We start from the raw sequence: 26,781 nt of genomic DNA on the forward strand, positions 1-26,781 counted from the left end.
AATTTGTTCTAAAAGATAAACCTAGTGCCCTAATACATATTCCAAAATATGTATAAATGGAGGTACAATATCTTTCTAATTTCATATTTTCATGCTTCCAGATCTTCAATCAGGATATCCAAATTATATGCCATCTACGTCTGCACAAATTTTAAAACAGGTAAAATATATTTTATTAGTTTAATAATTAATACTAAGGGGTGTTTCTTCAGATTCTCGCAACTATAATAGTTATGTAAACTTGTTTGGTTCATCTTGTTAAACATTTTAACACTAAAAGAGGATTAACTGTAAGTTCAATACGAATAACTTTGGTGCAAAGCGATTCATTATCTAAATAGTGCAAAATTGTATAGCCCAAGTGAGAACTAATTTGTTAATAGTGCCATCAATTAAAACTTTAATAACTACCTTGAAGGCTTATAAATGAAATGATTGGAATAAAAAAGTATATTGGCTTATGACTACTTAACCAAAATAGTTTGGAAATTATTTTGGATCTATTAGAGCTCATGGAACGAGAAACATATGTCATTGGGAACATGAATAATCTGATAGTTCTTTCTGAGTAAGTATATATCATTTGTTGCTGTAGGATGATACTAGATGTCCTGGTAGAAACATAATCAAAAAATTATTAGAAAATAGTCATAGGAAATGTTGATAAAATAGTACGCCTGTGCCATTCCAAGCTATGGAGGTTGATACAGAAATAAAAAAAATATTACGATAAAAGATAATGCAATAAAGTATACATTTTTCAAATGCTTTCTTGTCCATCCTTTTCCAAGAATTCGAAGCTGTTACAGTCAAGCTGCCGAAGCTTACAATCGTCATCTGAGGTCTTTCAAATATGACAGTTAAGGCAAATTATATATGATTCTTCCCGGGATCGTATTAAGGACACACATTACAATAGTTTGAACATGTATGTCGCAGGAAAATCGACTTTTTTGATAGACAATAGAAGATGTAGAAAACAACTCCAAAAATGACACTGATCAGGATTATCGAAAACGATATGAAAAGTCCTGTGTTGTACTAGCAACACCGTTTTGTTGACAAGTAGGCACTTCCTTCGAGTGTCGGCCAGTGATTGATGAAGATAAGGTTGGTAGAAATAGGGATTAGGGTGAGATATACAACGCGAATTCTTTTAGAGGTATTTACCAGGGATCTACGAGAAATGAAACAGTTTTAACTATCATTCATGGGTTTTGCAAATAGAAGAAAAAAAAAAGATAGGAGCTACGGAACACATTCGAATGGAATAGAGTCTGAAACGGAGATAAAACTAGAGACATAGTCCTAAAATATAATAAAAATATATTATTATTCTGTATACAGATAAAAATCATTGATTGATAATAATTAATCTTTAGAAATATGTTCAAATTAATATATTACAAACAAGGAAATTGAAAACATCGTTATTCGATAAATGCTGTAAACTGTAATGAAAACACGTCACATAGTCCATATAATTTCCTGTCCTAGCAGTTAACAGAGTTATTCGATATCATAAATAATATTTAAATTATTTTTCTTCCTTGATGTTCGGAACTATATATACCCTTGCATCCCCGCAAAAATCATTTATAACTTAATAACTAACATTTATAACGTTCACTGACGGAAATTCTTGTTCCCATTAATATAGCGATGTTAATACGATTGGCACTTCCCCAATTATTCATAAACTTCGTAACTTAGCAAAACTTATTATGTATGTTAAGAACGTTATATTTGGTCATATTATTATAAAGTTCATTAAAGTATTAGGTGGTTGCATGTATTCTGTATTTTTTAACTATAAAAGAGGCTTTTATTGAGAAACATTAATAAAATATGTAGTCATCAAACTAATTTAAATCGTTTTCAAATCTTGCTGACAACATGACGATATCGTGTCGAAAAAACGATATTTGTTTGACAACGATCTATTGTCAATATATTTTCGCACTTCTTCAGAGTTTTGAAAGCGTGTGCCAACGAAGTTATGTAGTATCGATCTCAACAAGCGGTAATCAGAAGGGGCTATACCTGGTGAATACGTTGGAAAATACTAAAAACCTTCCATTCTAGATGCAACAGCGGAACTTGAAGGCCGTGAATATTTCGCTTCGGTGATGATGTGGATAGCTGTTTTGGACTAACCTATGACTTTTTGCGCTTAGATTTAACTTCCTATAGCCAATTTTCATCGTCACTTACAATACGCCACATAAATATTTTCTTTTTACAGCAATGAAAACTTCAATTTACTTCAATTTGTGTGGTAGCCATTTTCACTCCTTTTGTATCTTTCCCATTGCATTTAAATACATGGAATGTAATGTAATTGTAAGTTTAAGAGAATTTTGCAGTCCTTTTTGTAGTGTGATAAGGCTTGATCACTATAGTTTAATAGTTAATGTTGCTTAGTAAAATATTAATTACTGATCTGTTGTAATTGTATTAATACACAAGCAAGGCGAGTACGTTATTAATACATTTGTATGATATGTATACCAAATATGTATTTCCTATATTCAAATAAAACTAATCTACTTAAGCTAAAGCTAAGAACACACTTAACAAGTTAGTGCGATTTGGTTCATTACACTTTTCTGATATCCTGCCTGTTGTCCAGTGGCTGTATGGCATCCACGTTGCCGTGATTTAGCAAACTTATTTCATGTAATAATGTGAAATCTTGGTTCACTTCCTGTATCCAATTGATTTCGAGGTCATAGTGTAGGTCTTCGTTAGTTACGTAGCTATGAGTATTGATAATTAACCGTAGAATTTTTGTTTTGAGTGCGTTGGATTACTAGTTGGTTTGATGTTTTAGTGAAACCCAATATTGGCACACCATAGACCCATATCGGCTTTATGATTTCTGAATAGAGTTTGGATCGGGAATTTGAACTATTACAATTTCTGCAGCTTTTTCGACTAGTTAACAGGTCAATTGACAAGTTCCCGGCCTGACACATAGATGGCATTACTAGAATTACATCCATACGTTTTTTAGTTAACACTAACCGTCAGAAGATGCGTATATAAATTTGATATCTGTCGGATTGTTAGTTTGTGAATTATAGCATTTTGAGTTTAGCAACTTTTGTTATTGTGAAAAAATGGATAAAAGGAATTTCGCGTGTTGATAAAACATTGCTTCTTGAAGGGAAAAAATACAGTTGAAGCAAAAACTTGGCTTGATGCCGAATTTCCGGATACTGCCCCAGGAAAATCAACCATCGAATATTGGTATGCTAAGTTTAGACCAGGTGAAATGAGCACAGAAGGCGGTGAATGCAGTGGACGTCCAAAAAAGTTGTTGATTTTGAATGATCGTAAGTTGAAATTGAATGAAATAGCAGACACTCTAAAGATATCAACTCAACGTGTATATCATATCATTCGCGAATATTTGGGTATGAGAAAGCTCTGTGCAAAGTGGGTGCCGCGCTAGCTCACTTTTGATCAAAAACAACGACGAGTTGATGATTCGGAGCAGTGTTTGAAGATGATCAAGCTTAATAAACCCGAGTTTTTGCGTCGATATGTCACGATGGATGAAATATGGCTCCACTATTTCACTCCGAAGTTCAATGGACAGTCATCCGAGTGGATTGCGTACGATGAGCCCGCTCCAAACCGTGCGAAAACGCAACAGTTGGCTGGCAAGGTTAAGGCTTCTGAAGTTTTGCGATGACTACCTGACGACTACCTTGAAAAAGCAAGGACCATCAACAGCGACGATTACATAGCGTTATTGGACCGTTTCAAGGACAATATCGCCGAAAACGGCCGTATTTGAAGAAAAAGAAAGTACTGCTTCACCAATATAATGGCAAAGAGATGGCAAAAATCTATGAATTGAGCTTCGAATTGCTTCCTAACCCACCGTATTCTCCAGATCTGACCACCAGCGGCAATTTCCTTTCCAATTTCCAAGGCATAGGACAAATCGTACTACAAAAATGGTATCGAAAAGTTGGAGGGTCGCTACAATCAGTGTGTCACCCTTAAAGGGAGTTATGTTGAATAAAAAAACTTACTTTGCAAAAGATATGTGTTTTACTGTAGTTGGCCAGGGACTTTTCAATTGATCTGTTATAGTAAAGACATTTAATTTTATTATCAACTCCAATTTGATTCTTGTTTAATTTTGAATAATTACCATTGTCTCTCTATAACCTTTAAACTCTTTAAACAATTTCAGGATCTTCGGAACTAAAACAATAATGGATATCGAATACTGAAACACTTACATACACAATATAAAGATACAATGAGTATCATATCTTATTCATAATTGAGTTATATAAAATTATGATTAAAATATCCATTAAGCGTTTCATTCATCCCATTTGATGCTCTGGGTTTGACTCTTTCATAACTACACAAAGATTTTTAAATATTTTTAAGTATTTTAAATTTAATTTTTAGTTATCCGCATATTAGGAGTCCTATATTTAATATTATGAAAACGAATCTTATCAAAACAAATGTATATAAACTTCTCCAATAATCTCTTACCAATTTTTTTTTTATTTGACAGTGCGTCTTGGCGGGCATATGCGTGGAATTTATTTGACAGTGCGTCTTGGCGGGCATATGCGTGGAATATTTTTGAAATACCTGCCCGGATTGTCGTAGCTTTTATTGAGTAATCCAACTCTTCCGTATATATATGACTGCTTTTTAGTCATGATTAGAATTATGGTAACTTTAAGGGCATTAATCGATTGCTGCTTATTTACATAGAACTTCAAATACTTTAAAACACCTTACAAAAATGTAAATAGCATGATCTTGTTGAGCAGTTGACGATGCTTCTGTGAGAAATAGGTAAACCCTCAAATAGATACAGTATTTCCATCGTGGCTTTTTGAAACACATATGGTCCACATTTGTGTTGTTCTATTGATATCAAAAGGAATCCTGTATCATCTTTATGAAGCGACATGTCCAAAATCTGTACCAAACAGTGACTTTTTATGGATATATTGGGGACTTCTGCGAGTTGACGTCTTTGAAAGCTTTCTAAAGAACATTAAAGATAATATTCGAGAAAAACCGAACCAGTCTATAGACGCAAAACATTCCAACTAATCGATAGTCAAAGAAACTAGTCGATTGAGAATAGTGATTATATTTTTCTATTTCATTCCAACGTGTGCTTATGAATATTTTTCTTCGACTGTGCCATAAGTAAGACGCAGGTGTACGTATTCCTTCTCGAACTTTCTCTAGGAAAGAAAAAGAAACAGATAATTGCCGGTCCCTGAACATCGTACACAGTACCTTACCGGCGGAACTGGTTGTCTCCGCTTTGACTGGCGCCCCTTCCTCGTTCTTGCTCTACTCCTTAGACGACATCTTGCTTTCGACAGTGTAATAGTGTACCCATGTCTCATCTGTAATGAACGTCTCGTATCATGTCAGCAAGCGGCGACAAACTTTCAACCGCGTAAATTTTTCTTGAATTTCAACAGTTTAGGAACCCATCGTGCCGTTATTTTGCGATATTGGAGGTGTTCATGGATGATAGAGCCTATACTACCAATACTGATGCCGAGTTTAGTCGAAACGTCTCGAACATTCATTCGACTGTCATCCAAAATTAGTTGTTCTACGCGGCGAATGTTGTCTGGTGTGATGCTGGTTCTCGGTCGACGATCATGCGGCTCATTCTCGACGGTTTCGAGACCGTCGTTGAATACTTTGGTCCATTTAAACAAGGCAGTCCTACTTAGGCACTCACTACCGAAGCGATTTGGCAAGCGCAGAAAAATTTCCGTCTTTTTAAGGTCTTCCCACACTAAAAAAAAGAATGACAATACGTTTCGCTACGGCGGTCGGCACTTGACGTTCATTCATGGTCTTTGCACGCGCGTGGAACATGAGCACCCGACGAAAACTATGCCACACTATTCATAAGGGATCCAGATCCATCCTACCACATACCCAAGCCACGATCTTGAAAATATACATGTGCGCCATCTACAGAGTTTGTCTCCATCACATTTGAACCAACCTTGTATAAGTGTTATAAACTTCATAATGAAAGCAGCACAAATTAAGTACTGAAATCTTAATCTAGGGAAACCCAAATTATGTTAGAGTAAACTGATATTATTTCAATAAAATACCTCGTCACCACAGACAAAGCAAAAACCGACACTGATGCATTAGGTGAAAGACCTCGGGGTCAAAAATCTCTTCACTTCGTTCCTCCGACCAATAAAATTGCTGCTCTATCCATTCTCCCTGATTGATTCGAATTTTTCACGCGCCCTCCCCTTTCTCCGCCACTCGACGTCGGTAGGATGGTGACAAATTCCTGTTAAATGTACCGAAACAGTAATTTATTTTTTTAGAATAACGGAAGCGGCAAGTGAAGTGAAACAGGCAGATGGACTGGGGTAATGGAGGGTTTGTTTCCTTGTTTATGGTGCGATATGAGGAACTCGGGTGAATTTTAAAAACTAACGCGTTGAAAATGTAAATTAAGGAGTTTTTTTTTCGAAGGTCTGTCATCTCGGGTGATTTCGTATGCGGTTGAAATTTGGAAATGTATTCATAGTACGGCGCGAATTTTCCTTATCGCTTTCAGTAATATTATTTAATTGCCGAGATTAATGTCAATTCAGATTATGGTGGTTTTTCTGTTTCAGATTTTCATTCACCATTTTTACTAATGTACATTAATTTATTATTTTATTTTATGAGATATTCGGTCTGGTATTTAATGAATTAATAAAAATGAAAATAGTAAGTGAATAAAGATAATTCGAAAAACAGATGCAATAAAATGTGTAATTAATTTCAGTTTTATCATTTCTTTTTATCATTTATTTTCAGCTTTAGGTAATTTAAATGTCTAATTATTTATATAATTTTTCTTCAAATCAGAAACATATTATAACTTATATTGCTTGATTCTATATCTGTAATTCTAAATTAAGAGAAATTTTAGACGTCCACGATAAACATATCACCAGTTTTTCGATATAGCGTTATTATCTATCATTACTCACTATATTATAATCGTAAATTAATTGCTTAAATATACTTATTTAGTTACAATAGTAACTTAAGTATAAAAAACGTATAAGCCCTTTTAAATTTTCAAAATCACGCCTCACATATTTTCAAAATTAGAGGATATTCATCATAAGTTTCTACCGAAAAGCGATAACTTTCAGCGGCTTTTTGTTTTGTTTGAAGAAGAAAAGTAATGCGTGCTGTACGTATTCAGCCGTGAAACTTGACAATTTCATGAAGCTTGATGTCAGCAGAATAATTTAACATGGGTTTTAAATCATGATCATAGAGAAATAGAGCTTTAACTTTATATGAAATTTTGGAGAAATATTTCGCGACGTCCAACGTTTAGATGTTGCTACTTTCATCTTATTATATCTGTTAATGGTCATGCTAAGAGCCTCGATAGGATCTGATTGGTTCACTTCATTTCTATGGTGCACTTATTGTTTATTTGTTTCGAACGCCACTTTCAGTATCTCTGACATAAGGAATGGTTTAATAATTAATTTAAGGGAATTTTCCATCTAGGAAGTGTTGTGTACCCGGATGCACAGATGGTACGGAAATGCAAAATTGTTTTCCTTCGAAGAAATATTTGGCAGTCTTTTACAAATGATTAATATTGTTAAAAATCACAAACTGGCTGGATTAAGTATCAAAGAATTTTATAATCATTACAGCGTGTTTTTTATGTATGTTGGGGTAATTTATTTTAATAATCACTTAAAATATCAAGCAGGTCTTAATACTGCTTATATGTTATTGCCCAAGTAAGAACAGATTTGTTCAAGTGCCCTCAATTAAAGATTTAATAACTATCTTGAGGGGGTTCATTTCATTAAATAAAATAAAACGTGTATTTATATTTTCTAGATAAATTTATTTTTACTGATTATATTTATTTCATTTATTGAATTTTATTTAATAAATCTATATCAGAAATTAAATTGTTTTTTATTTAAATTTTATTGGCCAACTAAATTAGACGTCAGGGCTGTCATCTGCTAGACTTTATCAAAGAGCCAATCAAATGTCTTCACAGCAAAATACTTTTCTTACAGGTGCCTATAATGGGGATTTAAATTGACCAATCACATTACGTGAATATGCTATACATCCATCCGGATTTTGGGTAAAGCAAAACATTTCTCCAGAAACCTCTATTGAGTATTCTCTGTATTACTCTATGATCATAATATTACATACTGAAGCCTAGCCAAATTTCTTAGAAAAACCGGTGATGATTTTCCGTTACATCTGGTAAATTTACGACCACATCCGAGCAGGATTCGAACCCACGACTATAACTACTGTAAAATGTATTCGTTACTAGCTGATCCGGGAGACTTATAATTGCGTGTTCAATATATGGTCATCGCAAAGGCCAGACCGAATGGAAATAGTAAACGTTTAAAATCGAATGGTAAATTCGTTGGAATCATCGGTATACGCGGGATTAAGACATCCTCTCCTTTGCATTTTCCTTTTATGATTGTTGCCTCAATGACGTTATTCATCATCTTTTTCACAGCCAGTCTTGTTCTATTGTACAGTCGAAGTTGATTAATGTTACGCAGCATGATGACAACTAATCCTCTTTTAACTTCCAATTGTGAGGTGGGAATCGAGGCAAATTTAAAAGCTCCGGTGGATAGTTGACTACGTCGTCCTGGTTCATAACAGTATCGACTGATTTGAAGGAAACCAACTGTCCCGGAAGAAAATTCTGAATGGCCGCATTTAGATCCTCGACAATCTCGAATCCTCGACTTTTTTCCTCCTGACCATTTTCTAAATGGACTGCCAGATGGACTACTCTAGGGTGTCTCTCATAGATCGCAAATGAAAAGATATGCCAAATTTCTTCGTTGATACTTACATAGCGACCTCTCTGGTACTGTAATATTTCGTCATTTACATTGCTTACAGCGATGACGGCCATATCGCTACCTTTGTTAACATATTTACATATGTAGTTTATCGACTTCACAGAGTTACAAACTGATGTGAGTATCAAAAGCTTTGGATAACATTGGCGAGTATGGCATGATCCAACGATCATCTGCATCAACATTTTGTCCTCTTAGCTGCACAACTACCGATCGCCTATTGTCCACAACTGATCGCCGACGATACAAAGGGTATCTGTCATTTCCCGTTATGATTTCAGCAATCAGATCTCTCGGGTATCGATTGGAACACTTGCCGTCAACCATATAGGGTCAATTGTAGTTGAAAACTTCGCAAGGTACGTGTATCATATGTTTGGTAATTACTACATACAATTTTGGGTCAACTGTGGGAAAGTGGGCATGAAATTGTCCTGTATAATATGTGTAGCGCCAAAGGATGTCGTCTGGAAGCAGCTGTTATATTTTTGAATGTTGGCCAAGAAGTGCTTAGGTTTATTTCCAATCCCAGAAACTAAAGGATTAGGTGATAGGACCAATTTTGCCAACCTCTTCTCCTAGACATCGTAAATTGAAATTAATCAAAGTGAGAAAAGTTCTCGCGCACTTGGCACTATCACAAAAATCGACAAAAAAGAGTGCACATAATTAGAAATGTCACTATCACAAAGGATCACATCTACTATCACAGATCTCACTATCACAAAGGATCATATATATAGATTTGGAAGACAATCTGAATTATCCGTATGTAATAAGTCGCTGATATACAAACATATACTAAAACCTGTATTTCAATTGTCAATAGAAGAGATTAAGAAGTTCGCAACAAGGCATGAGGAAATATGTCACTGCCATGGAAACACCGAATAGCTGCCAAGTCTGGAATTACGTTGAACTAGGACGCATACTCAAGATAACCAAACCAGACGATCTCATGTAGTTGTGTAGTGAAGTAGTAATAACAATGAAAAGTACTGTTGACTTTTATTTTATTTCAAATTCGGTAAAGGAAAATGGATATTCCTAGATAAGTACCTACTTTTATGTCACCGCAGTTAATTTATCCGGCAACGATTAATAATAATATATTAATAAATAAAAAAAATAAACTTCGTAAACATGACTTGATAGAGGGCATGACTAAAACTGAGAAAAAATTTGGAAATTATCTTGAATCTTGTAATATTTACGCAATCAATACTTCTATATATTCTTCAAATATATTCAATATATAAAAGTTTAGTAATTTTTTAATTAATTTTTAAGAATCTAACTATTTTTTTATCATATAGTACGTTATAAATTAGACCTCGAGAGTTCAAAAAAATAATGTTTAATATTCAACGCAAATTAATAATTAAGTAATTAATAAGAAATATTAGCTTCTTAATTAACTACCATTGCCTTATTATTATTTATTTTATCTTTATTTGATATTTTTTTAAATATTTATGACTATGGAGATATTTTCTGCTTACGGAAATGCTGGGAACAGATTTTATTAAATAATATGTACCCGGTATTCCCATTTTTCACAAACGTGTATAAACTTTTCAGAGAATTTCTATCTGTTGCATTTATTACCTTTATGTAAATTATCAAGATTATTTCTTAAGAACACGATAAAACTTGTTATATGACCCCAATATGGAAAATAAAAATCAACGAGAGCAAATCAGTGCATATTGAATTCACTTATAATCACATTGTTGATATGTCAATAAATATGATTATCCCATATAGTAATAATACTAAGTGTACCTTAAGATTCTTGATCTTGATACTAAAGGTCGTTGAAAGAATCGTACCAAAAATAAAAGAAAAGAACTGGAATTAATATACAAAAAATGTATTGGTTATGGCTGAAAATTGAAATCAAGACGTTCATCCCCAAGTTGAGGAGATGCAGCATATCTCAGCTTAAGTATTCCACTCTATGAGAATCAATAAGTATAGGTTTTGAAATCATTAGAATGTTAGGGTAATTGGTCTAAACTTCTAAATCACCAACAGGAACCTAGCGAGAACATAACGGAAAAGCTAATGTAACCGTCTAATCATGATCTGCCATTCCAGGCAGTGCCATTTCTTCCCAATCTTGTCTTAAACAAACAAAAACGGATTCCCGCGATCAGAGCTCACAGCGAAGCTTACGGCCTGTAACACAAGGAGGCGTAAAGGGCACACTTAAATATTCACGTCAAGGTAGAGGTTTTCGCCACCGAAAAAATATCGATATTTAAAAAAATATAGATATTTCGATATATTAATATTTAAAGAAATATCGATATATCGATATTTTTAAGAAAAAATAAAAAGTAGTAAAGGGCAACACGTAATTATTCAGGTCAAGGTAGGGGTGTTCGCCACCGAAAAAAATATCGATATTTCGATATATTAATATTTAAAAAAAAACAATATATCGATATTTTTAAGAAAAAATAAAAAGTAGTACCAAATTAAAATTATGTAGCTAATGTCGTCAAACCTTTAAAATAAAATACCAACTTTAAAGGTTTATTAAAAATTCTATTTAATTAATTTTGAATAAATATCGAAAAATATAGGTTATAAAAATATCGATATATCGATATATCGGCCAAAAGAATATTGGCCAAAATATCGATATTTTTTTCAGAAAATATTGATATAGCGATATATCGAAATTTCTTCTGCTTCCCTACGTCAAGATACAGTCTACAGATAGATTTTTAGTGTTAAGTTTGTGGTGTGTTACTTAATAAATTGCTTCATTTAGGTTCGGCTCAAGAGGTAGGAAAAATGGGTTAGAGCTAATTTGCACTTAAATGCACTATAATAGAGCTCTTCCGAAAAGGTGAATGTCAAAATTGACGCTATGACCTATACTCTGTTGCTTAGACGTTTCTATAAGGCTGCCATATGATTCTCAGCTCTAGTGTGGATAAATATGGAAAGAGAAAAACCTGAATTCAATAAGAGAAAAGGCGTTGTTTTGTCATAATAAACCAACCCGCCTGAAATTTGCCCAACTCCGCACTTCTTTGATGACAAAAATTATGAGACTTTGATGGTATAATGTGGGGCAAAAGTCCCATTATAACTGAAGCAATTTTCGCTGAGTGGCGATAATGGAACGAATATTTTCAATAAATATTATCAGTAGTTCTGCACGTTCTTGTGGCGTATATTAATACATAATAAAATTAGGACGTCTAAACAACACAACGGTTAAAGCGAAATGGTAGCGGGACTTTTGCCCAACTTTATACATTTTTATGCAACCAATACATAATCCCTTTGACCATTGCTCAATTTTAATCAAAAATTCTAAAAACATTGTGGATAATAATTTTACTAAAAGAAAACGGCACTAAGTTTTTACCAAACCCAATATTAATAATTTAATGTGTATATTTACATTAAAAAAATTGCGGAGATACGCATATCTTATTTTATAACCACTACTTTTTTATGTTTTCAGACGACTTTTTGTTCGATGCTGTCCCGTAATAATAAAAAAGAGGAACAAATATCGTCCCACGAACTTTTATTAAAAGAAAACAGACGTACCACTATACGTCAGTCCCTTGAATCTGTCCGAAGAATACGAAAAATGTAAAATGTTTGTTCCAATGACGGAGAAAGGCCTTCGGACATCAAATAGTCTGGTTGTTATTTTATTGGGCAACAATGCGGAAAATCTCGAGAGTTTAGATTTATTGATTTAGGCCTCGGATACTGAATTATAGAGGATGATCTTGTTCGATTCGGGACGGCCGCCATCAGAAATATAGCCAGCAATCTGAATTACAAATTGTTATTAGCCTAGATTCAATCTGATTCAAACGAAAAAAATCAAATAAATTTTTTTATCAAATTTCTGCCTCTCTTTTGTAGGCATGAGAACAGATATAATGTTAAGGTTAAGATCCGCAGAATAATATAACAATAGGACTATTGTCACAAAAGTAATACAAGTAATGGCTCTGTTAGACACCTGCATGAATTTTAATTAGTTATTCAGTGCATATAACTCTCTAATCATGGTAAATTTATAGAAAATTATGGACTTAATTAATATATTTTATACCAGTTTTTCTCAAAAATACCTTTTCAATAGCAGGATAATACTAATTTATACATTTAATGTCATTATAAACTAGTTTTTACTATAAATTCAAATAAATTTAATAGGAGAGAGGAGGTACGGCTATATCGTTGATTCAAAGGGTTTGTATTTTTGCATGTATCCTTAGATCTAAACAATCTACAATATGACTCATATTCACATATAGGTCGGTTTCAACCTTGATAGAATCACGACGGTTTTTTCTCTTGTCGAAAACAACTCTCTACAAAAATTATAAAATATGCATCAGTATTTTATTAAGGTTAACTTTTACTTAACGGTTTCGAAGAGTTCGCAAGTACGGGGTGATACGGTCAACCTAAATTGAGGTGAATATGTGCCACAAAATAAAGCTCGTTCCAAGTTTTACCCTTAAAACAACATAAAATGTGAAAACAAGAATTCTAGTAAAAACGCCATAGAAATAACATAATAGCAACTAATCAGCAGATAAATTGAGCTTGCAGCTATACGATTGCATATGCAAGGTCAGCTACAAAGCTTGACACAAAGAAAACGAGAAAATACAAAAAATTTAAAAATTTAATACAAAAAGGAGAACAACAAAACCATTTATGACGTAAACTATCTAGTAAACTTACAGTCAAAGAGAGCAAAAGTATAACCTAATGCACAAAGTTCCAACAGCTTGGGTATACTAAAATTTTCTGCAGTAGGGCACCTAGCTAGCAAAAATAAAAGCAGAAAGCAATGAAATAGAGTAGCAACATGTGCGTTATGCAATGAAAAAGGACAACCTGCTAACTGGCACTATAAAGGTTGTGTAGTGCTAAAGGAAAATCAAAGAACTTCAGCCAAATAAAATTACAACATTACAACGACCACATGTTCAAAGATAGCACCACAGAGCTCAAAACATTACAAAGCCATCTGTCAATGAAAATAAAAAACCTGAAAAAACAGCAATTCCACCGGCTAAAAATACAAAGGATAACAAAAAATCTAGCGAGAATCAAATTGAAATAAAAACGCAGGAAACTGTAACTAATAAGACAACCATCGTCGACATGATGAAACTGCTCAGTGGACGGCATTAACTACAAAACAAAATATATAGCATTTCCAGGAAGATGAGATTAAAAATAATAAATACAAGCTACAATAGATAGCAATGAGAAAAACAGCTCCGACATAAACATAGGAATTCCAAGATACAAAATAACACAACAACAATACAGATATTTATTTTAAAATTAGGTCAAGGTTTATTATTGGACGGGACTTTAATGTTAAATACATTGCTTGGGATTTACGATAAATAACTACTGTACAAGGAAACAAATTACTCACAACAATTAATATTACAAATTGTAATTATCATTCAGGTCGCGATTTTTACATTTCGAAAGGAATCTCATCAAATTAAAGAAAAATAGAGAGCTTGTGCGAACTATCATCTGATCATGCTCTATTATTGCTAACACTAGGCGCGATAATTCTGAAAAAAAATGAGGAACACTAATCTTACTAACAAATTTATTAACTGGGACATCTTTAGACTTATAATGCAGGAACAAATCAGTTTAAAAATAAGATCAAACGTATAGACGATATTGAGCAGCAAACCCGAAATACAAATGAACAAATTCGGTCTGCTGCAAAAGAAGCTATCCAATCATCAAGAGAGAAATTAGAAAATGAGGTATATTATCCCCTTGAAATTACGGAATTGATGAAAGAAAAATGAAAAGCTAGAAAAATATATTGCAGAACCAGAAATGCTATAGACAAAACAATATTTAATACAACTAGTAGGCAGGCAAATAAACAAATAAATATTAAAGAATACAGAGTTACTTCGAAAAATATGCCAACTTAAGTTAAGCCCAGAAGTAGACAAAAATTGATTATTCGTTATGGAAATCAACAGTGTTATTTAAAAGACCAATTATTAGAGTACCGCCTACTACAAATGATGGAAATGAATGGGTTCGACGCAACTATGAAAAAGCTGAATTATTTGCAGAACATTTAGCTAACGTATTCCAACCGAATGACATATAATCTACAATAGATACAAATTCTATTTATCAGCCCGATGTAGCTGTAAATCTGATTTATCCAATATAAGTTGCCAGAGATATTCATTCACAACATCCCCAATCCTAAAAAGCCTCCCGCAATTTCACCTGTGCCACGAGAATCAATCATCATGTTGACATGTATATTCAATGCCTGTTTGAGACTGAAGCATGTTCCAGGAACTTTAAAAGTTGTTATACGTTAAACAATTTATAAAAATACCAGATTTCGCAACTCGACAATCGACCAAAGACGCAGAGTAACAGTGGTTGTTGAAAAGGAATTTGAATAAAAGAAATACTGCCCTGCAAAATTACTGAATGTGTCAGAAGCTTTTGACCGGGTATGGCATTTGGGATTAATCTACAAAATGAGAAACTGAGAGTGCGGAATTACAGTCGACTGCTGAAACCGTATCTTTTCGAAAAAAAATTTAGAGTTTAGTATAGAGTATTATATTTAGTATTTAGAGTATAGACAATAGCGAAAAAGCAACCAGAAAACTGCAACGCACAAGCATTGATACAAATAAGTGGACCCAGATATGGAGAATAAAAGTTAATCAGTGCTTATTGAATTTACCTACAACCATAGAGAAATAGAGATTTAACTTTATAGGAAATGTTGGGGAAATGTTTCGCAACGTCCAATATATACAGGTCGCTACTTTACTCATATTACTTGTTTTATTCGCTACTGATAAGAGCCACGACGGGATCTGATTGGTTCATTTCGTTCTATGGTTTGTTTATTTATTTTGTAAGTTATTTTCAATGGTTAGTATATAAGGTAATAGAGAACAGTGAGGTTAAATTTTTATAACGTTTATACATTAAATTATTATTTTATTTTATTAATATATACAAGTCAGTAGTTGAAATGCATTCTCGTTCTAGGAAGTGTTGTGTGCCCGGATACAGAGATAGTGAGGAAATGCATCATCGTTTTTGGTTAAAAAAGTACCCGGCTATCTTCAAGAAATGAATAGAAAACATTAAATATCCTAAACAGGTTGGGTTAAAATGAAACAGATTTTTGATCGTTACCATCTCATAAACATTTTTGTGATACATTTAAACTTTCGGTTTCCTATGTACTTAATTTAGTGATGATGAAAATAATAATACGAGCCCAGAATATGTACAAATGATCAAAATCAAAATGATATTAAACGTAAATTGAAGGAGTCAGTCACATTTCCGTTCATAATTGTTACCATTAATTTCTAAACTGTCTTACTATATTTGTAGTGCTATTTCCATCGTTCCAAGCCCTAAACCAGGGTGTTGGACATTTAAACAAACTCCAGAAAGTAATGGTAAAGTTTGTATTAATTCAGCCAGTATCCTCCTTTCTGTTCATTCTTATCGTTCATTACTTGACTCTATAACTTCAGTTCTAGATTTTCCTATAAGAGCAAACAAAGTTTTATGTTGTACCATAGTGTACATCAGGTACATCTCCTTAGTAAAACATTTGAAAAAAGAAATTAGGGGTGATTTTTGTTTACACATAAAATTATGAATAAATCAGTAGGCCCACAAATTGAGACTGATTTTAGCTCGTGCTCCAGACTCCAACAAAATTGTTTTATTATACTGTCGGTTGGTCTTTGTCGATAATATAACAAAATTTTCGTCAAATTAAAAAAAAAGTTAATTTAAAGCTTTTGTAACTCTAAAATTCTACATTCCATAATGATATTTCAGATTAATAATATTAAGAGTACTAACAAGGTGTGCTATAATACTTTAGAGTAAAACTGGTGAAAAGAATATTAGGAGAGAAAGGCTCACAGTTTGCTTTCAGTATAAGAATAAAATATAATAAAATAAATTGTTATAGATTATATTTATATTTATTTATTTTGAAATATTATTTTTATATTTAATTGAATTTAATTCAATAAATTTATTCAGAAAAAAAAAATATTTAAATTTAATTGGTCAATTAAACATGACGCCAAGGTTGTCACGTGCATGTCAAACATTACTAATGAGCCAATCAAATGTCTTCACATCAAAATAATTTTCTTACAGGTGCCTATAATGGAGATTTAAATTGACCAATCAAATTACTTGAATGGCCCATTATGGCGCCCTCTGGATGTTGGGTAAAACAAAGCTTTGCGCTAGAGCCTCCTATTGAATGCATCTCTATTACTCTATGCCTACAACCAAACTGACTATATACTAATAATTATGAATAATATTATTATCCCGTACAGTAACAATGTTAAGCCATAATGAAAAATAAAACAAAATAACTGGACTTAAAATACTAAAAAGATCATATTGGTTATTTGTAAAAAATCTAAATTAGCCGTATATAATAAGTAGCTGCTGTGTATGTGAACACTAAAACCTTTATGAACCTATATAATTCGGTTAAAAATATATTCTGCGAGAAATTAAAATAAACATAATAAAGTATTTCGGAATGAACTCCCCAGAAGTATTGTGGATAGTATTAATTAATTATAGAAACAATTACTTACACTGAGACCAACTGTCATAGAGGAAAGTAAGAAGTTCCTAAAACATCTCTTAATATATAATGAACTAGGATGCAGACTCAAGAGAACCAACCATGTGATTTTGAGTAGTTGTATAGTCTAGTGTATTATATGGCAAAAACACTGAAAAGTTTTATTTTATTTTATTGATAAATTAGTAAGAGCAAATAGGTCATCCTAGATAAGTATCGAGTCTTAAGTCACTGTAGACAAAAAGTTTAAGTTAGTCGGCAAAGAATAGTCGTAACATGTTTATAAAATAATAATGACTTGTAAAAAGTTGAAAGGGACGTTGCATCATATCAATACTTATGTAGGTTTTTACAGAACTATTACGTCTTTTTTTCACCCAGAAGTAGTCAAAACTACACATATATCATTAATAGTTTTTTATAATGTATATAAATGAAGGTCTTATAAGAAATATGAAAAAACCGAAAATACTTTTGCCCCAACTTATTATATATATATATATATATATATATATATATATATATATATATATATATATATATATATTTATTTTTTTTTTTTCATTATAATACTAAGTCGCATTCGCATCGAAATTAGTGTATTCTTTTCCTAATAGTAATCTTCTGAAGCGGAATTGATCCCGGATACTTTGCCAAAAGCCTGTCGAATTATTCCGGAAAATAAAATAAATCACCAAAAAGAGAAGAAAAAATCGTATATATCTTAATATTTCATATAATAGCCCCTGGGATTTTCCTTTGTCTTTATTTGGTCGTAAGGGCTTAAGAAAAATGATCTTGTAAAGGAGCTTTGCGAGATGGAAAAATGATGATGTGAAAATTGGATTTTTGTGAATTATTAGTATCATACGTTAAAACAAAGAAATATGTATTATAGATAATCTAATGTAACCTTATAATGGTTTTACAATAAAGTTAGTGTTATAAACGAAAATATAATAACTACAACTGGAAACAAATTTCATTAAATATTATTTAGTTTTATTCGAAATCAATTTATAAAACAACTAATATTTTTATGTAATATGTTCTAATAATAAATATATTCCAATAAAACAAGAAACGCCGGAATCAAACAATCCGGAATAACCATCAGATTACTAACACAAAGTAATTAAGCAAACCCAACGGCTAACCGTGCGCGCTAAGTTTTTAGTCTGCCGACAATTATGTACTAGGATCAAATCTCAATGCGCGGCTAAAGCCTTTTTTAAATTATAACATAATATCAAAAATAGTGTTCATTAAAATTATGTAATGGTTGTTTATTACATGTCAAACGATATTAACACAGACAGTGAATGATTAAAACATTATTAAACAAAGTTATTCATTTTTAAGCAGTGTTTTGTGTTACTATTGATTATTACCGTATTGTTGTAGTTACTAAATAGTCACGGCAAGTTTGGATATAAATCGATTAAGAATATTATGGTCACGTAAAGTTTAAATAAAATTTTTGCAGAGAATATAAATGAATATGCCCACTTTATCGGAAAGTAGAAAAGAGCATAAAAGGTACCAAAGAAAAACCCCACATATAGGAAAATTTCATCCCGACATAGATTAACATAATTCGATAATAGTAAGAATCGTCTGTCGTCTTTAGTTAAAAGATATTTGGATTTTCAAAATAACAGTTTTTATTTAATTTGTTATCTGGCGAAGAAAAATAAAAAAGCTTCTGTTCTTGTTTAAAAACTTTAATTAATTGATATGGTTCTGGACACATAGTATATCATTGTACTCAATATAAATCTAGAAGTTGTTAAGATTATTCTGTAAATTTTAATAGTATTGACTTCTTAGTAATTTCACGTTTCACTAGTAAACGCATTTGTTTAAAAATAAAGAAAATATTAATACATACATTAATACATTAGTTTGTGTATCAGGAGTTAAAATTAATGTATTTGTTGTTTTCGTAATATATATTTTAGGTGACAAATATGGATAAAAATTAAGGGCTATATGAATTTAAAAATAAAGTAATGAAAATAAGTAGGAGTTAAGATGAACCAAACTATATAATTTGCATAGACGGAACACGTAGATCAAATAGAAGAAATAATGAATTATTAACAGTACATTTGTAAACATTTTAAAGCATTAATGAATATTAAAGTGTTTAAGGATTAATGCAATAAGATATGTGACTATATGACATTTTATTCTTTGAACTTTTTATCAGTTATTTTGACAATTTACTTTATAGACCTAAGTTTTGGAATATCAATACTTAATTTAATTATTGTAAAGAAAATATTCCTTTAATATACCAAATTATATATAACCTTATATATTATGGTTATAACATGAAAGTAACGAAAGATCATGTATACTTATATTTGATGCTCAGATCGTTTTGAAAATAGTCTTACTTATGATTACTCGAGGTAACGTGCAGAGGCGTGGTAATTTACACTTTAGTAATGATTTGTTGATAATTAAAAGTTAATGGAAATTAGGTTTAATCAAATACAACTTAACAAATGTTAGAGAGTGCTAATTCTTCAGGTAGTTTGCGCATATTTTAATATGTTTTAACATAGATATATTTATAGTTTTAATTAATGATACCAAATAGGCTTCAGATCTTATATTAAAAATACTACGAAAACAGGGTTTAGTAATATATCAGTTTTAAATTAGACTTTTTACTCTATTCGAAGAGAAACATGATTAATTTAATGCATTGTGGTTGAATTTCGATCACAGGGCGATCAGTACTATATATAATTATTCTGTGCGTGCATACGTAAATGAACTCCTTCTCAACGGTTGGATCAGTTTTAATGTATAAGTGTTAGACCCGGTGACTGCGATGAGGCTCTAGAAATATTTTTAATACTTTTTAATTCAACTGGCCTATGTTTGTCAGAGTGACATTTTCATGGCAAACTGGCACCAATATGTAATATTTGCCTTTAAATTACATCATTCCAATAACAAAAATCGTCTAGAATGAGGATGATTGTATTTTTGAATCAACATTCAAGATTCATTGCCAAAACCTCGTATACTGTAATATACGGATTGACAAACGTCTGTCGAGTCTACAAGTAAAGAATTACAAATATATTAGCTAAAATACTGACATAGTATGCAAATGAAGAAAAAATTTAAAATACTTACAACATGATTAAACCATAAAGCAGTCACTATTTCTGGTCGAAAAACATAATAAGATTATTTTAAGGAGCCAATAAGGCTGTTTACTTTAAGAGAGTTTTGCACATATCTTGATACTAAAACGACTCAAGAAGTATTTCAGAAATTCAATGACAGAAGATTGTCTAACAATCATATTTTCTATTAAAATTGGTGTATATCCAAAACTGATCATTTTTATTAATTAGTGATTACAAAAAATTGATTGGCGAACAGAAAATAACGTAAGATAGACTTAGTTTATAAAAACAGGTAAGTTCTGTTCTGCAAACATCTTAAACAGGATCCGCCTCTGGCTTCTGCTGCTTATTTGAAATAAAGAATTATAACAAGTTTATCTAAAAGCAAAACAACCACAGCAAACACAAACACTTGAATACACTTTGTTATATGACGAAACCTTTTTGGAAGTTTACATAACTTCGTGTGAAGCCACATGTACAAAATACGTAGGACTCGCCTATGTCCCCATGAAATTAACCGTAACATACTGTTTCTGTGTCAGTTTTACAAATTAAGTCTCCAACGGCTCCATTCCTAAATTATAATTCATGGTTTCCTAATATAATTTATGCTTGAAACTTACCAGAACGGCTTGCTTCTAAAACACATTAATCAAAATGATTGCTATGAAGTTTCTCGATTCTAATTTACCTCATCAAAATGATTTGATTATTTAGTAAATACGTAAAGTAGATCAATAGATCTTTGAAAATAAATATAGTTATTTAAATAATGATAAAATATTGATATTATTTCTGTAATTCCAGGCCTACAGCCTCAAGACCAACTTAAACTGTACTCACCTGTCTTTGCCTTAGTTATTTAACATTTCTTCGATTATAACACCTCGATATATTGATGCCCTAATTACTCATTAATATCAGTTTATCAAACCATTTAATTATCTCGCTCACCATAATTAACCTTGTATATTTTTTGTCGCTTTTCGACAATCTATCATACATTGAATGATAGTATATACTTATATATTTAGGGTTAACTTATATGGCTCGGTGAATGGAGGTAAAACGAAATGAAACAGTGGTGTTTATATTATGTGACCGCTATTTATTGAAGTAATATAAAAATGTGGAAAATACAAAATAGATAAAACGGATGGCAGCGGTGTTACCTGGTAACGAGGCTTGGGCAGTCAATGGTGGCACGTCTAAACCGAATGGTGGTCAGATACTGAATGATTGGAAATACCCTTCAATAACATCCCAGATAAACGTCTCGGGGTTGCCAGCTATTCGTTATCGGGTTCTAGTTGGATAATCTGTAATATCTGTAATAATCTGTATAATAATCTGTAATCCGTCCGAACTCAAATATTCTCAACAAAACAAAATCACCTTCATTACATAACAGTAAAACCAAATTGCTATTATTTAGAGAAAAATTAGACAGTTTGTTATCACTAAATTTACCTCTCAAAACAGAAAGAGATACAGAAATAGCAGCAAAAAATATAACAAAAACTATAAAAGAGGCCTCATGGTACGCAACACCTAATAGAGTGACATATCAAAAGTTTAATTATACTTATATTTCGTCTACAATTTAACAAAAAATTGCTGAAAAGAGAAAACTGCGAAAGAACTGGCAACAAATCAGAATAGAAGAAAACACGAGAAAATTCAACAAGGCCACAAAAGTGGTGAAAGAGCTAATAAATAATGAACAAATTCAAGGAATTCAAAACTATTTAGAAAACTTAACGCCAACTGATGCGACGGAATATTCTCAGTGGAAAGTAACAAAATAGATTAAAAAACCTCAACAACATAATCCACTCATTAAAATTGACAACAATACCTGGGCTAGAAATGATAAAGATAAAGCGGAAGTTTTCTCTAAACAGTTAAAAACAGTATTTTAACCGTACCCATCTGAAATACCCGCAACAGAAGAAAATAACATAATTAACTTTCTTAACACTCCGTTTCAAATGGATCTGCCACATAAGAAATTTACTGTTAAGGAAGTAAAACAAATAATATTTAAAGAAATCAATGATAAAAACTCCCGGTTTTGACCTAATTACTGGAAGAATCCTGAAAGAGCTCTCAGGAAAGTGCATTAAATTAGTAACACTCATATTTAATGTTATGCTAAGACTTAATTATTTTCCTAGCACTTGGAAAGTGGCTCAAATCATTATGATTCTTAAACCTGGGAAAAATCAGAGGACGTCTCCTCTTAATGTCCTATAAGCCTGATACCTGTCATCTCAAAACTTTTCGAAAAACTATACATTAAGAGATTTAAAATTAATCGCAGAGGAGAGAAATATTATTCCAGACCATCAATTTGGCTTCTGTAATAAACATGGAAAAACAGAACAAATACATAGGTTAATCAACCAAATTAACAAATAATTAAACGATAACAAATATACCTCCACTGCATTTCTCGATATTTCTCTGGCCCTCGACAAGGTGTGGCATACTGGACCGCACGTTAAATTGAAAAAGCTTTTGCCCCATACGCACTTTCAGCGGTTTTATCATCACACGAGGATCCAATATCAGTCACAAAAAACCTCCAACTGCATCTTAACAAAGTCGAATTGTGATTGAAAACGTGGCGTATCAAAGCAAATAAAAAAAATCTACCCGTATGACATTCACCCTTTGCAGAAGAACAAGTCCCTCAGTAAAAGTGAATAATCATGAACTTCCGCAAGCAGACAGCGTTAAATATCTGGGAACGCATTTTGATCGAAGTCTGACTTGGAAAAAACATATAGTGACAAAACGCACACAGCTTGGGCTCAAACTAAACCAAATATATTGGCTGATAGGTCGATTGTCAGGTCGTCTGCTCCTCGGCATCGTGAATTGTAATTAATCAAAGTGAGAAAAGTTGTCGCGTACTTAACAGTAGTTTCACTATCACAAAAAATCAACAAAAAAAGATCACATAATTTGAATTGTCACTATATCAAAGGATCACCGAAGTTAAGAAAGTTACCGTGCGCGTAGATTGTCGGATTCGATCCAATTATCCAAATCGATCCAGCCGTTCTCGAGATTTATATATATATATATATATATATATATATATATATATATATATATATATATATATATATATATATATATATATATATAAATATATGTATTGGAGGAACTTCTATGTAAGCAAAAACACTCCAAGTGTGATGACATTTATTCCCATATTGTGAATAACCATATGAATAACATAAAAAACATAATAAAATAAGTTAAAATTTACAGCTAACTTACAAAAAGTGGCATGAAAGTGGTGAATAATAATCACATATGAGAAAAATACCAGGGTTAAATTGCCTAAGATAAATTAGCTAGCTCTTTACACTAATGAAAACAACAGCTAAAAATAAGTAACTAAATAGAAAATTTCAGTAATTAAAAATTATAAATAATTTCTGAATTTATAATTCAAATGCAAAAACTTATTCAATGCTATAGTGAAATGTATAGACTTATCGATCGCGACGTCTCTAGTCGTTGCTGGTGGGTTTAGCTTGCTGGCCAGTCTTCTTCTTTCTTGATTTGCATAGGTAGATGTCTGGCGAGCTGGTGCAGGGATTTGTTGAGGTTTCGGTCCCTGACTCTTTGGCAGTGGTCGTTTTTCGTGCTCTGTAAAGTTCACAGGGTGCTCCTTTTGGCAATTAGAACACTTGTCTGGCGTTTTTCTGTCCTTTTTATACGATCTGGACTCATAATTATCGGCGCATTTCATGGAATTTGGTGGGACTCGGCTTTTCCTGGAATAGTGTTTGTACAGCTGGCTGCTGAAGCATTGTGCCGGCTACCCAGTGTTTCTTTGGGAATAAAACCCTCTGGTCCCGCAGGTATTCAATTTTGAATATGCGATGCTTGTCTCTGGGCACTATGACCCGGATGAGTGGACTGGCGAACCCAAATTTTATCCGCCATCCGTTTACGAGAAATAGAGGGAATCTCTTTTCCTGGAATGCTTCTCTATCTTGGTCGTTTGTTATCGATTCCAGTAGGCCTCTAATGACACCCTTGAGTTGCCTCTCTTGTAAGGATGCGAAGGAGTAAAAATGATACTTTCTCTCGTGCAGGACCTTGATTGCCAGTCTGTAGTCGTCAGCGGTTTTGAAATGGACAACCACTTCCTCGGGTCTTGTACTTGTGTTGCTGCATTTGATTTTGTTGTTTTTGAATATACGGAGGATTTCCATATATTTGGTTTTATCCGGTAGTACTATCGGCGGGGTTCTTCCTTCCTTCTTTTGTAGTCTTCGTTTGACCAATGTTGGTGTGTTAGAAGTTTCGGCAATTTCTTGTTCTTGTTGTTCCAAGTGCTCTTCACTACATGAGGAAACAGTAAAGTTTACCTCCCCTTTCGTCTTATGTGGTTCGAATAGGAAGTTTTGTGTTTCTTTTTCCATTTTGCCCTGTAAACACTGTTTTTGTTTTTGAATTTTCCTGATTTGCTCCTTGAATAATTGGTTTTCTCGTGCGAATTCCTCGCAGTATGCCTGTATCTTCTGCATCAGTGCGCATAGCTCCGGGTCATCCTTATTCATGTCTTGGAGGGCTTTTATCCTTCCATCCTTTCGTATAACTTCATCAATGAGTTGTTTGATTTGAACTTTTAGTGATTCATTGAATGTTCTTGTGGTCTGTGATTTTAATTATTGTGAACGTGTTAAGGTAGTGTTTGCAGTTGAGTATGCCATTGGGGTGTCTTCTGATTTGTTTTCGGATTCCATATTGGATTACAGTTCTGCCTCTTTTGGTTTCTTTGCCAAGCTTCTTAAAGAGTTTTCATCTTAGGTGATATGTTTACTGGGCCTCTATAGAATAATCATTCTTAGACAGCTAGGTATTTTGGGATACCGACACTTTGATGGTCGGATGGTGATCAGAGCTCCCGACACGTCCGGTCAATTCGAGCGCTCGACCTCGACACTGAACATTTAAATGATCTTCATACGAAAAATAAAATTTCATTACTAACACAGTTATTTTCATGTCTTGTAATAAAACCCTACACATTATAATCGTACCTAATTCTGTTTAACAGACTATGTAATATGTACGCCAATAAAAAACATATCCGTCTAATTATAAATTTCGAAAAAAAGAACGCCTCTTATACACAGACACACATTTAGCATTCCCGAAATGTTAGCCGGCATACTGTGAATGCAAATAAAAAAGGAACTAATTTATTATTTCCATCATTTGCTCACAACTCCCCTTTGTGTAACCCGATGTAAAAAATGAAAGAAACCCGTTTGACCTATTTAATAATTTATTTCTGAAACACTTCGCACGTGTAACTTTTCGGCTTTAGCTCAACGACAACGAATACATTAATAAAAAATTGGGGGGTTAATTTTAAATCTTCGGAGATTTATTCTAATGAAGGTCGAGAATTACCGTTATTTGATAGTGAATTTTGGTTTCGAGTGGGTGGCGAGGAAGGGCGGTCTTAGGGTTGACAAAAACCTTTTAAATCCTTTAAGGTAATAAATTTTAAGGTGGCCGAAGAAAAAGGATTAGAGTTTCTAAAATATTTATTTTTCCTCTTTATATATTCTCCGAATTTTAATTTAAATTTGTCAATTTTTATGGTGTTAATATTTAAGAGCACTTTTATTAAGTTTCTGTACTTTTGGAAGGTATCAATAGCTCAAATTTCAAGAGTTACTGTTGAGATGTACTTCATCAAATCCGGAATAGGTTCCTTAAAGAATGAAATTTATTTAAGGCCGAGTTTAACATAATTTATCACTTCAGACGTGTTCTTCCTCAACCAGATACGAACAGATCAAGAAAAACAAAGACCAAATAGTTTTCTTAGAAGTGCTCCTCTCTCTTCAAGGACCAACAGACCACATTAGAAGAATACTCAGGAAACACATTATTAAAATCATATTCAACCAAGAAAATATATCAGATACTCCCTAATCCTAAAGCTAAAACGGATCCACTAAAGTTATAATATGATATCTTCGATATAATT

General features: G+C 32.6%; 1 protein-coding gene across 2 annotated transcripts in view; it reads left to right on the forward strand.

The window, feature by feature from the left end:
- NPFR (Neuropeptide F receptor) overlaps positions 1-26,781 on the forward strand; it is a 245,932-nt gene that overhangs the window by 78,713 nt on the left and 140,438 nt on the right. The window contains exon 2 of one of the 2 annotated variants that reach the window (XM_076409733.1): positions 102-160. The exons of the other annotated variant lie outside the window; for it this stretch is intronic. The gene's annotated coding sequence lies outside the window, so the exon portion shown is untranslated. The remainder of the gene's footprint in view (positions 1-101; positions 161-26,781) is intronic. 2 annotated transcript variants of the gene reach the window in all.

This window comes from Rhynchophorus ferrugineus, unplaced genomic scaffold (assembly GCF_030347505.1).
Source record: "Rhynchophorus ferrugineus isolate W39M unplaced genomic scaffold, kcgeb_rfMv2 rfM7, whole genome shotgun sequence".
Classification (NCBI taxonomy): domain Eukaryota; kingdom Metazoa; phylum Arthropoda; class Insecta; order Coleoptera; family Curculionidae; genus Rhynchophorus; species Rhynchophorus ferrugineus.